This window comes from Phalaenopsis equestris, unplaced genomic scaffold (genome assembly GCF_001263595.1).
Source record: "Phalaenopsis equestris unplaced genomic scaffold, ASM126359v1 Scaffold000002, whole genome shotgun sequence".
NCBI classification, from domain to species: domain Eukaryota; kingdom Viridiplantae; phylum Streptophyta; class Magnoliopsida; order Asparagales; family Orchidaceae; genus Phalaenopsis; species Phalaenopsis equestris.
Window position 1 is genome coordinate 75208272 of NW_018164444.1, and position 14864 is coordinate 75223135.

Here is a 14864-nt window from a genome sequence, read left to right on the forward strand (position 1 = left end):
AAAATCAAGAGTAAGAAGTTAAATATGATGCAGTAAAAATTGATGCACCTCCACATATTATTGTGAATGCAAATATTTTTAGTGAGATGATAATTGTAGTAACTCGTGATTAAGAACTCTCAAACTTAAGACAGTTCTAGTGGGGGAGGCCAGATTGGCAAGAGTTTAAAGTTATTTTAGGATATAAGACCACCTCTCTTTTTTGGAGTGAGTTCAGCGAATGCTAAAAACTAGCTGTTGATAATGAAAAAAGATTTTAGAGGGGTTAAATTATCCTTCGGAGAGAATGGTTAAGCTGGCCACTTTTGTGTTCGAGGGAGAAGTGAAGAGATGGAGGCGAAGACAGTTGCAGAAAAAATTGGGGGGCCGAGCTAGCCACATGATATAATGAGACGAGTTTGTGAATACTTTAAAGATTGGTTCACACCACTTTCAACTAAAAAACAAATGCAGGATAAATTCATTAGAGTGGTGCAAAAAACAGGATATATTATGCAGTATGAAGCTGAATTCACTATGTTTTCAATGCATACGCCCCAATTGATTCCAAATAAAGAGGAAAAGTGCCACGAGTTTTTGTTTGTACTGAAGGATATAATTAGAAAACCACTGATTCCGCTTAAGATCGATGATTATTCTGTTTTGATGGCTAGTGTGAAAAGAATGAAGTTAGATTTGGAAGCTGCCCAGAAAAGGAGATTTTTAGAACAAGAAAAATTCGGAGGGATCCATATTTCCTCAAGGCTCTCAGGGAAGACAACCATTCCAGTCATATAATATAGGTGCTAAGAGGGCTAGGTTTAGCAGTATTAACAGCCAGACTGAAGTTAAAAAGTGTGACAAGTGTGGAAGGTCTCACAAGGGTGAGCATTATTCTTGATCAAATACTTATTTTTGGTGTCACCAATCAGGACAAATGGCGAGAAATTGCCCTAGATTGGGACAAAAGACTCCAGTAGATCCTAGAGGCAGAGTTGCACTACCTCGGAGGAGTTTTGGTAGGCCAAGGGCAGCTAAAGCTCTAGGATCAATAATAAATCTTGATCAAATCGACAAAATGTCCAGCCCAAAGTTTATGCCTTATCTCAGTAGAAGCTAAGGACTTTCTTGAATTTATCACACGTGTTTCAAATTTAAGAAATTTTAACCAAGTGCACCTCTAATCTTAATAGAATTCATAACTTGTTATGTCAATCATAATATCATGTAAGCATTTAAATGCAATAATAAGTCAACCCTAAATGTTCAATACAACTAAATTAATGATAAGTATCACGTAACTTCATAATAAATGAACAAGATTATTATTTTATTCAGAGGCATCACATTCTTTTATAACTAAGGATTTAGCCAAGTAATTCAATTGAATATTACCTTAATGTCAATGATATTTTCAGCTAGAATGTTAAATGGTAATTTTATGAAAGTTCGGTTATGCATGGTGAAGCTTATGATTAATAGAAAGGATTTTGATGCAAAACTGATTGCATTTTTCTTAGTGGAGTTTGAAGTGATTTTAGGCTTGAATTCATTCTTTCTAAAAATTATCATAATTGATTGTAACAAAAAGACTGTCAACATAAATTTACCTAAGGCAGAAGTTAAATTTAATAATGATTGTGGATTGACATCTATGATAATTCATTGTTTGAAATTTTTCAAATTGCTAAATTGTGAAAACCAAGATTTTCTAGCTCGGGTAACAAATACCTCTAAGTCTTTAGATAATATTACAGTGGTAAGAGAATATAAATATTTTTTTCTTGATAATTTACAAGGGTTACCTCCTATGAGAGAGATTGATTTCACTATTGAGCTGTTGTCAAGCTCAAAGCCTGTATCCAAGGTACTTTACATAATGGCAGTTAAGAAGTTATAAGAGTTGAAAAATTATTTACATGAATTATTAGATAAAGGGTTCATCAGACCTACCACCTCACCTAAGGGAGTTCCAGTATTATTCGCAAAGAAGTATAATGTGCATTGATTACAAAGAGCTAAGTAAGCTCACAGTTAAAAATAAATACCCACTGCCAAAGACTGACGACTTATTTGATCAATTAGAATGAGTTTTTATAGTTTCATAGCTTGATTTGAGATCACACAATCATCAACTAAGGATTTAAGAAAAAGATATAGCAAAGACGACTTCAAGGACAAAATATGAGCACTATGAATTTGTGGTGAAGCTATTTGGATTGACTAATGCTCCAGTAAATCTTACGAATCTGATGAACAGGATTTTTAGACAATTTTTGGATTTTTTTTGTGATTGTCTTTATAGATGATAGCTTAATGCATTCAATTGACGAAACGAACAATACAGATCATTTATATGTTGCATTATAGGTTTTGAAAGAGAATACACTGTATGTCTAATTTTGAACTAATTTTTTAAATTTAAATTTTAGCTAAAAGTGTGGCTTTCTTGAGCATATTATCAATGGAGATAACATATATATATAGAGCATAATAAGATTAAGACGATTGCAAGTTGGCAAAAGTCTACTACTATTACTACAATCAAAAATTTTTTAGGTCTGGTTGGTTATTATAGAAGATTTATAGAGGGATTTTCACATATTGATGTCATTATCTAGATTGATTCAAAAGACAGTTAAATTTGATTGGACTCATCATTGTGAAGATGCTTTTAAGAAATTAAGTCTTGCTTGATGACTACCCCTGTGTTTTCTATTCCTTCAGAATTAGATAGTTTCAGTTTTTTAGTGATGTATCTTTGAAGGGTTTGAGTTGTGATACTTATTACAATGATTAACAGTCTAAATTGTCAGTTATTAAGAAATTAAGCACCGATAGTCAAAGACTACTAGAAATCCCCGTCGAAAAGACTATTTATATAGAACTGACATCCGAAATCCTTCATTTCCTTCGCTCGCGCATACTTTCGTTCAATTTTAGCAAAAGTTTACGTTTCTCGAATTCTTACACTCAAGTTATAAGTAACATCGATTCCAGTTTTCCTTGAACCATTAAATTTTTTACATTTTGAGATTAAGTGTTCTAAAAAAATTCAAAATTTTGATTCGATTTTATATAATTTTGATGATGTATTTAATTATTAAATGCTTCCAACTCACCTCTTAGGTCTTTCCATATATAACACCTAAATTATAATGACAAATTTGCATAGATAAAACAAAGCTTATGTTTTATATATCTCACACCTAAGCTTTCATATTTACATGCCACTTTGGTTCTTTAAATTCATGCATGAAAACATATATTTCACTTTTAAAAATTAATAATTGTGATGTTTTTGAGATGATATTATAGTATAATGTGCATTGTGTTATGTATGTAAATATGCTAAAAGTAGTAATAGTGCTATTATGATGTCATATTAAAGCTTGGAGTACTTGATATGAAAATATCAAAGTTTAAGTTTGCGATATATAAATACAGAAAAATTGTGTGATATGAATGTAAATTTCCTTTTTATATACACGACCCTCTAGTACTTTAAACAAATGCATGAAAATGAAAAATTGATAATTGTGATGTTTTTTATGTGATATTCACGTTTTGCGTGCTACATGGGTAAATATGAAAGTTTAAGTTTGAGATATGTAAATAAATAAGAATTGTATGCTACACTTGTAAATGTTGCTTTTTAAAGGCAAATTCACATATCTAGCACATAACTCTGATGTATTTATGTATCTCTCACCTAAGTTTAATATTTGTAAACATTACACTTCGGTGTTTTAAATATATGCATGAAAATGTGTATTTCACTTTTAAAAACTGATAATAGTGATGTTGTTGTCGAGATTAAAATTATATTGGCTTACTAATTATGAAAATATTGTTTAAAGTATCAATGAAAAAAGTGAAATGAGAGAACAATGATATTTTGTATTAGATTTTTCACACTCTTTATTTTTCTACAAGGCACCGAAGCATGTTCAACTATGTGATTATATATGGAATAATAATAATACTTTTATGAAGTAGTTATGTTCCATGATTATATATATGATATTTATGGATATTTCCACATCAAGGTCGTGAATGTAAAGTAGACTATATCCAGATATAATTCACTTAATTCATGGATTTTCTAAGGTGTGAACCACTTATTTATAGATTCGCTAAATTCACATGAAGATGATATCATAAGTCAGGAGATAGAAAATAAACTCCCTCAATAGTTTACAACGCACATGAGTTAAACTCATGAAACAATAAAAACACAATTTTTATGAATTCATAGATTCATGTTTTGCACAATGTAGTAAAGAATCCTTACTTAATAGATCTAGCATTGGTATTCATGTGCATCTCAAAAATTTGGTAAATTCATGATAAAAATAGTTATATGTTTCATACAAGATCCTAAACAGAAAGAAAAAAAAACAAGACTAGTAATTCTGGTGTTTATGTTAAAACAAACAATAGATCAAATGATGAAATAGATTATTAAGAGATTCTAAATAAAGTTGTTCAATTAGAATATCATGACTTTATCGGAAGAAACGTATTTCTGTTCAACTGTGATTGGTTTGATCCTATTTTGAATCGTGAAACAAGGATAAATCAACCATATAATATCATAGAAGTTAAAGTGAACAAAAAATAAACTAAATTTGATCATTTCTTTCTAGCAAGACAAGCGAGTCAGATATAATATCTCTGACATCCCAATAGCAAGAGAAAAAGTTGATTGGTAGTAGTCATAACGAGTAAACATAAAGCGGCTATTAATATTCATATTACTATTGATCCCACTCATCATTAAATAAAAATGACAAATTTATACATTCCATTCGATTTTACTAATGAAGAGAAATTTAGAGGCTGTTAGCGACAAACATGAAAAAAATATGCTTAATGAGTATGAATTTGGCGACACTTCGGATGAAAATTTTTTTAGTATATCCTCTAATCACTCATCAGACGAGACTAATTGCGATATGTAAGTTATTAAAATTCTTCTAGTACTATAAAAAATTACTTGATATATTACATTTTACATTTTGTCAGCATTTTCATCTGCTATTTTACTTATATTTTCAATTATGGTAATTTATAGATTGCACTGGTCTTCTATTTACTATATAGATTTCTATTTTAAGTTCCAGTAGTTTGTAGAATGAACTTTATATTTTGTTTGTACTTTCATCTTATGTTTTTACTTATATTTTCACTTGTGGTAGTTTGTAAATTGTACTTCCCAGTTGGAGAAGATAATCAACACCTCGAGAGATAGATACAGTAAGAGCTAAAACCAATCCCTTGGATACAACCCTCATAGACAAAAATGGAAGTCGACGACAGTCCTGACAAAAATTTGAAATTTGTAATTAATCAAAAGCTAACCCTAATCAAGCAAAACCACACATATATAATATAATATATAAAATATTATGAACTATAATATGAAGGAAATAAATTTAGGAATGGAATAAAAAAAGGCAGGAGATCAAATAGGAAAAATGGATCGCAGTACTGTAGCTGCTACAATACTGTGCGACCGTGTTAAGCTCCCACCTCAATCACCCGGAGTTGGGAGAGCATCAACTTCATTCGTCAAAGTTATGATTCCTTGTAGAACGGAGTCAAGTCTACCATGTTGATAGTAGCAAAGTTATTGTAATCCCCTTGGAGGTAGATTATGTAGGTGTTGTCATTCTTGATAAAATAAATATGCATTCTCTCTTGGCACATCATAAGCTGGTGCTGAATACATATGTAGGTTCTCATAATATAGCTCTTAAGTCCTTAAATCTGAAATCTTCTTCTTCCACTTCTTGTACTCAACATAATGTAGCTGATAAACCAAGATATGAGAAGAAATCACCTTTGGGGTCAAATCTGTGGCAGGCTACACCACCCGCACTAGTAACCACTCAAGAGAAACCTGTTCGTCACAGATCTGAACTGAATCTCACTGAAGAATTTCCGTCATCATCAAGATCCTAAGATGAATTTCAAGGTTGGGGTTCATCCCTCTTGCCCGGATATTTGATGATGGGTACACTGCTGAACTAAATCTAACATCTGAATAACTCAATATTATTTTTCCTATATGACACAAAAGGACCCCATTTTTTATGTGATGGGTCTCCCTCAGTAGGGGCAATTCAGAAATGGGTCTATAGATCAAAATGGTCTGAAGTTCTTTTATATTAGGTTGCAGACCTATAGTGTCAGTTCCTCGAACTCAAGATTTCCCTGGACACCCACCGTGAAATCGATTGGAGTCTCTCCCACGGTCCAGCTAGAACTATGTGCAACTTTTTCTCCTCAACTAGAAGTTGTTCGTCCTCTTTTATGTCATCACCATCTTCAACGTCTACTGTGTCATTACCCATCTTTTCAAAAACGTCCTGCTTAGAGAAACAGACCAGCCCTTGATTGTGTAGTCTGATTTAACATACCTAAATTCGTGTCATTTGCAACACTTCCTGGCTGTGATAGATTTCGTGATGCAGATTATTTTCACCCGTTCTCTGCTCTGAGCTTTTTCTTTAACAAGGTCATCTTGGGTGTTCTCCTGGGTGAAATCTGGCTGCAAGACCCTGAGGTTGAGCTCTGTCTGTAAGACATGGTAGTTGTTCGGTGATGTGGTCTCTCCACTTCTGCAGCTAGAGTATGAACCTTCTGTCCATAGTAAGCTGGTAGGAACTGGCGTTGGATGCCCCGTTTCATCTTCAGATTCTCCCATCCTCTATATGTTGGCTCTTCTCCCAGCCTCCTCTGATATTGGATTCTGAATCATCTTGGTTTTTCTTCTTCATCACTGAAATCCTCCTTATGAAAGGGGTTAAAATTCCCGTCTCTTTCGCCACTTCAACTTTCCAGATCCCCCTAAATTTCATCATCAATTTCCGCAAGCATTCGCTAAAGTCAGCAGATCTCTCGCTATATCTCTTTCTGGGTAGGCTCGGGCATGCATCTCTTTGGTGGCATTGATAGGGTTTAGAGTCGGAAAATGAAAGAAGGTGCATGTGAATAATTGACAACGTCGAAAAATGAAATTGGGGTTGCTGATTTTGAAAATCAGCAAAGAAAAATTAGGGTTAGATCGAAGTATGTCTAAGGTTTGGGAATAGAAAAGAAAACTTTTGATGGGAGGTTAAGGCAGATGTTAGGAAACCCTAAAATATGCTAGGGTTAGACTAGCTCAGATACCAAATGCTACCAGAATTAACCCAAACCATAATAAAAATAGAAATATTATTACTGAATTTAAATAGAGTTACAATGACTCTTAAAACATAAAATAAATGATAACAAACATAAAACGATGTATGCAAATGCTATTAAAGTATATCCCAAAGGAGGTGGAGGTCGGCTAGGTGGATCAAGATGGCAAGCGGGGGTGGCAACATCAAAGGAAAACTGGTGGAAATGAGAGGAAGGTGCCAAAATGCAGGGACAACAAGTATGAAGGCTATTCTAGGTGATGGCAGAGGGGTGGATAGCGGCAGGACAGCAGGAAGGAGGTGTTCCCTGGCTGTCCTGAGCAGCAGCGATTCGATGGGAGGGTTGGGACAACAAAAAGGTGCGCCTTGGCCGACAACAATGCTGGAAGGGAGAGGAAGGTGGTTGGTAGGCTGAGGACTGCAGAAAACAACAAACTGGGTGCTATTGCGGGCGACTGCTATGAGGTACGGTAGCAGGAAGCTGTGTGGGAGGATGCAAAAGGGAATAAGAGGAAAATAGCCACCACCACAGAAGAGAGACATAGCCGTAGCACCAGCCAGTCCATCAAATATAGCCCTAGAAGGAGAAAAAAGAGGTCGACCCCTGCCCAGAAAGAAATTTGAAATCTGCAATTAATCAAAAGCTAACTCTAAGCACGCAGAGCATATATAATAGCTAATAGATAAAACAGGAAGGAAATAGAATTTGGAAGTGAATAGAAAAAGACAAGGGAACAAATAGATAAAAGGAATAGCAGTATTGTAGCAACTACTATACCGCACCCTATTAAGCTCTTGCGGTAGAAAGTTTAGTTGGTTTCATCGCCTCATCCCACACAAATCATTCGTGCTAAATTTTCAAAGAGAGATAATTAAGTCAAATGGGCGGGGGCGCGTGTGGGTCTCTAGTTCCACGGTTGAAGAGCGTTTGTCAGCTTATCGAGGGTGTCTAATGCCACAGGGTATGAGAGAGAGTTCACATAAAAGGTGTTCGGTAGTGTTCGTACACTTGGAGCTAATGGAGGATTTTAAACAGTAATCTCTACCAAATTAGACAAATCAACAATGTCCGATTTGAGTTAAAAAATTTAGGTAATTTATAATTAAAAAGTATTAATGGTTAAATATGTCGAAATAAATGTATAAGAAGGTATGCAAGTAAATCCCCTTAAAGATTATTATGTATTTATCAGACTTTTTTTTTTAATTATATAATCATGTTAACTTAGGCTATTTGACAATTTACAAGATGAAATAATTTTTTTAATAAACACTTAAAGTTTAGTGGATAACCGGCCAAGTGTGATGACTAAGTTGCGTCTAGGAGGCCAAAAGTTCAATTCATGAAGACAACCCCCAAGCATTGTAGTAATAAGACTGACATAAACCCTTCCCTAATGATAAATAGGCACTAGTTTCATGCACCAGATAAACCCTAATTTAAATTCCATGAGTTTCTTGATGGTAACAATCCAACCATATGAATGTTAAATTAAGTGACCATATGAGTGTTAAATTAAGTGGTTCCTACGCATGACCACATTGCATAAAGCTTCATAAAACAAGATTTTGTTATTTCTTGTTCCAAGCATCTTATCTTATTGAGATACATGGCAACATCAACAATCTTTCAATAACAAATTTAAGTTGTATCTATCTACCATTCCTCGCAACCAAACAAGAAAATAAACATAAGAAAAAAAAAATGGCATGCAGTTGAACTTCCGAAGGTGAAGAGTAAAACTTCTAAAATTTTCGTTCTAGAAATGCATCCATTGCATACAAAAATAAGCTAAGTGCACATGACCTTATGAATTGTAAAAGAAGGTTGCAGGTGCTTGAATCCAAGTAGTGGAGATCTTGAACAACTTGTCACAAACTTAAGAAGCAGGCACCTTTCACTAGGCGTGAACCCTCTGACAACCTGCAGGATGAAAGTCAGAAAATAAAAAAATTCAAAAGGCAAAAAAATAAATAAAATAATTCTGATTATTTAATCTGATCCATACATATTCTTAAAATACAAAATAAGGTTATCAACTTTCTGAGAGTATTTATGACCTCTTTACCCTGATCAGTATTCGTACACATTCTTCGTCATCCATCAATATTTTTTTCATTTATTAGTTATCCAAATTTATTATCCTAGCTAAATCTCAAAGTGCATTACGGTTGTATTAAATTAAGGAATAATGTAACGGCTTCTCTTAGCTTCATATTTTTTGAATCATCCTCAACGACTCTGACCCTCTTTCTTATTTGTTGGCTCAAAAAAAAAAATCTTTTAAATAATAAAAAGAAGTTGAAACCCGAGGAAGGAGCGTTGGCTATAGCTCATAATCTAATGCTTAAGATGGTTTGCTCTTTGCTAGAAGTGATGGATGAGAGTCATCTAAATTTTGTGAGCTTAAAAACTATGTAATCCAACCTCGGGGCCATGGTGATGCAAAATCCTAAGTAACGCGAACATTCCTCCCGCATTAACGCGGGATGTCCAAAGCAGAGGCGGGATTCATCCCTCATACGATACTCCCGTGACCCGGATGTGGAAACGGGTCACACGAACGACCCCGAATCTAACCGAGCGGCTCCCATTTTGATTTCTTTCCAATTTTCAACATGTTTCCTTAAATCATTAATTCCTTACGAGTTATTTATGTGTGTTGTATTAGGGTTTGAAATGGAGTTTTGTATTGTTTTTGTTCCAGACAGCCATATGCGTCTCGATTTTTCCCTTCTAGGACTGTATCCAAAAGTGAGTGGTGTTCTGGCTGTATCTTATTCCTAGATGGTGGTGCTCCAGTTGTATCTCACTCCATAGGGGGTATTTATCCTTTTCTACCCTTCCCCAAACCTTTCTACATCGCTTCCCCTTCATCCAGATCGTTGTCCACTTGTCCCTTGCCACCAATCCCCAATCCAACCATCCTCTCTATCCCTACCTGCTTTCCACTACTGTTCCAACTCCCTGAACCACATCCCTTAAGTTTAGCTATTGTTCCAGCACTTCCCTTACGATGCCATGATTGTTCCTGCCACCCAGAACCCCCCTAAAAATCGTTCCTTCGCTGTCCAACGCACCTATCCACTCGCCACCATCACTCTAAACCTTCGCCAATCACCTCAACACCCCGAGAACCACCCTACTTTGGGTCTTTGTGTCGTGTCTGTTGCTATATCAGATTTCTAAGTGTTGTGTTATTGTATTTGTAATAACTAATATATATATATATATATATATATATTAAAAAAAATAGAGCTATCTATTGCTCCTTACATGTTAAACATACAATTGAGTTACAGTAACTATCAAATAGTTTCATCTTTAAAAGTCGGAGGATGTAACAAATGGGAGATAGAGTGAAGAAGGGGAAGGGTCGCGTGTTAACCCTAGCTAAGACAAGCAGAAAGATCATGCACTTATCTAGAGTTAGAAGCATCGCCATCCTTTGTGAATTCTTGCAAGAGACAAAATCAAAGAAGAAAGAGAAGAACCAACCCGCGACCTTTCTGTGCAGGAGAAGATGAAGAATGGAGGGCTTCCTGTGCGGGTGCTTGTGTGAGTAGTCCATGTGCATATTCCTTTCTCTTTCTCGCAATCTGAATTAAAGAGTAAAGGCATAATTTAGTTTCATTCTAATCGTCACAGCAAGTAATGATTGCTTTATGTGTATATTTGAAGCTTGTGGAGCCAGAGATGCGATCTTTATGGGTGGACCATGGTTTGTTGTAGGTCATATCATTGGGCTTGATTGTTCAAAGTTAATTTTTTATCTGGAATCACTTGATGGACTAGCTACTCCCATTTGGATAAGACTATCACAACTTCCTCTCCTAAATTGGGATAACACTATTCTCCGCATTGCCCCTACGGTGGGACATCCACTATGGCTAGGTTTCTGAACTAATAAGTGGGGTAGGAATGCTTATGCCTGGGTGTGTCAAAGTTGATTTATCCAAAAGGCTCAAGGTTGGCACTTGGGTAGAAGGCATTGGAGAGAAATTTTTTCAAAAAAAATCAAGTATGAAGGTATTTCCCACCTTTGCTTTACTTGCAAAAGGCTTTGCCACAAATCAAATAATTGCAAGAAAGGATATAACCACCGTGGGATGCACGATCAGATAGCGCCTGCTTATAGCACCTCCCACGGAGATGCTTTACGCCAACATCAAAACACTCACTGAATGCTGGTGAAGGGATAAGTGGGAGCAGGCAACATTTCAATCAAGTTGCTCGAGTTAAATCAGCTGCTTTTAATGATGCACATCGGGATGTTGTGGAACGGACACTGAACTCCAATGTTAAGAATTTTGAAGTGAATTTCGGGGACAACAAGTTTAAAGGAAAACTTGATAACATCCACAGAACTCCAGCGGGATCAGATCAGTGAGGGTTAGGGCCATATACTTTAGTGGTCTGACGACAGAGGAAGCCACTACTTGATATCGCAATTAAAGGGTAGGGGACAAAAAAATCAAGGAATTAGAACAAAGAAATATTACTAATTTGCATATCAAAGCAAAGAAAATTTCTGAAGATCAGAGTTTCTCAAAACCTCTCTATGGAAAGAATAAAAATGTTGTTGTTGGGATTGCTAAATATCCTCGAACAAGGCATGATAAAGGGACCTCCCCGTGACCTAAAACTGCACCTCCCCATAGCTACTTCATTGAGAAGTTAGATTCCATGATCAAGATGGAGACAAAATGGCTGCAAAAAAGCAAATTCATGTGGATTAGAGAATGTTTCTAGAGCACATGTAGAAAAGGAGGTCCAACAACTGGGCCCCACTGAGCCTGCTTCTAGGAAAAGGAAAATAAATCCTCCTAAATTATCGATTGGCGGGGTTGCATCCCCTTTATTTAAATAATGTCAATGATCATTTTTTGGAACTATCAAGGGGTTCGAAGCGGGCCACAGGACACCACCTTAGGCACCTCCTTAGAGTTCATAACCATCTGTTTATTGGCCTTGTGGGCACTAACATGGAGCAACTCAACCACAAGGATGTTGATATTATGGCCGGCAAAAAATAGAATTTTGAATTCCAGCCAACTTTGAGCATGTCAAGAGGCATTATTGTTTGTGGAGATGTGATCTTATATCTTTCAACATTATTTTCAAACAAGAGCAAGCTCTTTTTTACAAAGCACAACTTCCGTATAACAAGAATTGGAATATTGGCACTGTCTATGGCCATAAAGAGTGTCATATCCGTGCTAGGATAGCACTATGGCCATAAAGAGTGTCATATCCGTGCTAGGATTTCTCTAGCTTGGGTATGTTTTGAGACAATTCCACACCCACTTTGCTTAGTGGGGATTACATTAGTATTGTTAACTAGAAAGATAAGAAGGGTGGTAAACCTTCCAAATTTAGCAAAGGCATATGTTGGAATTCATGGTTTATTATGATTTTCAAGATTTGGGCTCAACGTGCCCGTGCCCTCAATACACCGGGAGCAATAATAAGGATGGTGCGAGCAAGATATAGGTCGGCCATGACCGCATTTTAGCGCCCTCAATACACCGGGAGCAATCATAAGGATGGTGTGAGCAAGATATAGGTCGGCCATGACCGCATTTTAGCTAATACGTCGACTCTTCGCTGCATCCCGTTAGCTACCACAAAGCATCTCTTGAAAATTGCTTCTGACCATTGCCCTATATCGCTGGACCTCCAACAACTAGGTTTTAAAACTCAAAGGTTGTTAAAGTTTGAAGACACTTGGCTTTCTTATCCGTTGGCGTGGCATATTGTTAAGAAAAATTGGGCTAAGAATGAGTTTGGAAGGTGCAATGATATCCTTCAAAAAAAAAGTAAGAACTCTTAAAACTCTCTTCTTTTGGAGCAGGAATATGTTAAAGGAGTTGGGAAGCCGAAAATTGTGGCTTGATAAAGAGATTGGTAAGCTTTAAGAGCGGGATTGTTCCGTATCTGAACTGTTGCAGAATGAAAAAACCAGTCTTGTTAATTATGTTCATGAATTAAATATTTTCTTGCTAGAATCACATCGTGGTAGAAACAACGCGCAAAAGTTAGATGGCTCAATGAAGGAGGTTCTAACATCAATTTTTTCTCATTCTACTGCCACCTCTAGATATAAAAGCAACCAAATTAATCATATCAAGCTACCGAACAACAACTATTCTAAGAAGCATGAGGAAATTCAGCATTCCTTTTTCGAATTCTTTTGACACAAATGGGAAGGGCGGAAGTCTGCACTGAGGGGTGGCCGGTTTCCTATAACTTTGCTTATTCTTTGGCCAATTTCAGCACATTTTTGACAGCACAGGTTACTTCGGTGAAGTCAGGAATGCTATAAAGGATATGGGACCCAATCGTGCCCCGGGCATTGATGAGATTACTATGTCTTTCTACAAGTATTTTTGGCCTGTTATCCATAAGAAGATTCTGGAAACAATTCATCATTTCTTCTTATATTTTGAAATGCCTGCCCAATGGAAAAAAATCGATCGTGGTGCGCTTCTCCCAAAGAAAGAGCGGGCTGATTCGCGTAACTTATTCAGACCATCAATCTTTGCACAACCATTTACAAGGTTGTGGCAAAGGTCCTTGTCAACTGTTTAAAGGGACCTTACCTTCTATCATCTAGATGGAGCAAGCTGCTGCACTCCTAATTGTTTCATCCCCAATCATTGCTTAATAGCTCAAGTTATGAATAAAATCAAGCATTTTAAGGCAAATCGGGTCTCATGTCAATTAAGATTGACATGGTGCAGGCGTATGACAAGATGAGTTGGACCACTCTCCAAAGGGTCCCTGAAGCTTGGGGCTGCCTGGATAATTTCTTAAAATGGATCATGTGTTGTGTTGTTAATCTTAAATTCAACTCTATGATCAATGGCATGAGAACTCCATGGATTAAAGCAGAATGTGGATATCTTCAAGTGTGCCCCTTATCTCCTTAATTGTTTATCATATGCTCGAAACTTCTCTCAACGGCGCTCCACCAGAAAGCAGGTTAAGTGGGTATCGTGATGATTAGCAGGGTCACTCCTCTATCGCGCTTGCTCTATGCTGATGACGTTTTTCTCTTCGCCGACACTAATATGCATACCGCTAAACTTCTTATTAACATCTTGAATGACTACTGTAAATGGACGGGACAACATATCAACACCTCCAAGTCGGATGGTCTTTTTAGCAAGGCCACTCACAGCTGGCTTAAGAGGAGAATATCTAAATTCTTAAAGTTCCCTTGGCTGGAAGAGTTGAGTATCTTGGGGTCACGTTGGCTTTGAAGAAACTTACAAAAGCAGTCTTTTCTGAACTTGTCAGGAAATATGACATCTTTCGTTGATCAGGAGAGCAATGCTTGTTAATTCTTCCCCTTTGGCCATACCCTCTAATTTTAACTCGCATAGAGAAGTGCTGGTGAGTGTTGACCTCATTTTTTAGGTCATTTCTTTTTCTAGGATCCTAGGATCTAGCTCTAGGAATTCCTACTGACCATCCTAGAAAAACTAGAATTGAGACCCACCCTTTTAGAACTTCCAGCCACTTCCTATTTTTCTTTGATGTCTAACATTTATGGCACAAGACCATCGTCTTATTAACAAGCGGTTATGGGCTATTTTGTGAAGACTCAAGGGAAATGTTCCAAATAGGACTTCAAGCCTTAGGAAGACATCGTCACGACTCTTTTTCGTCACATACACACATCAAAT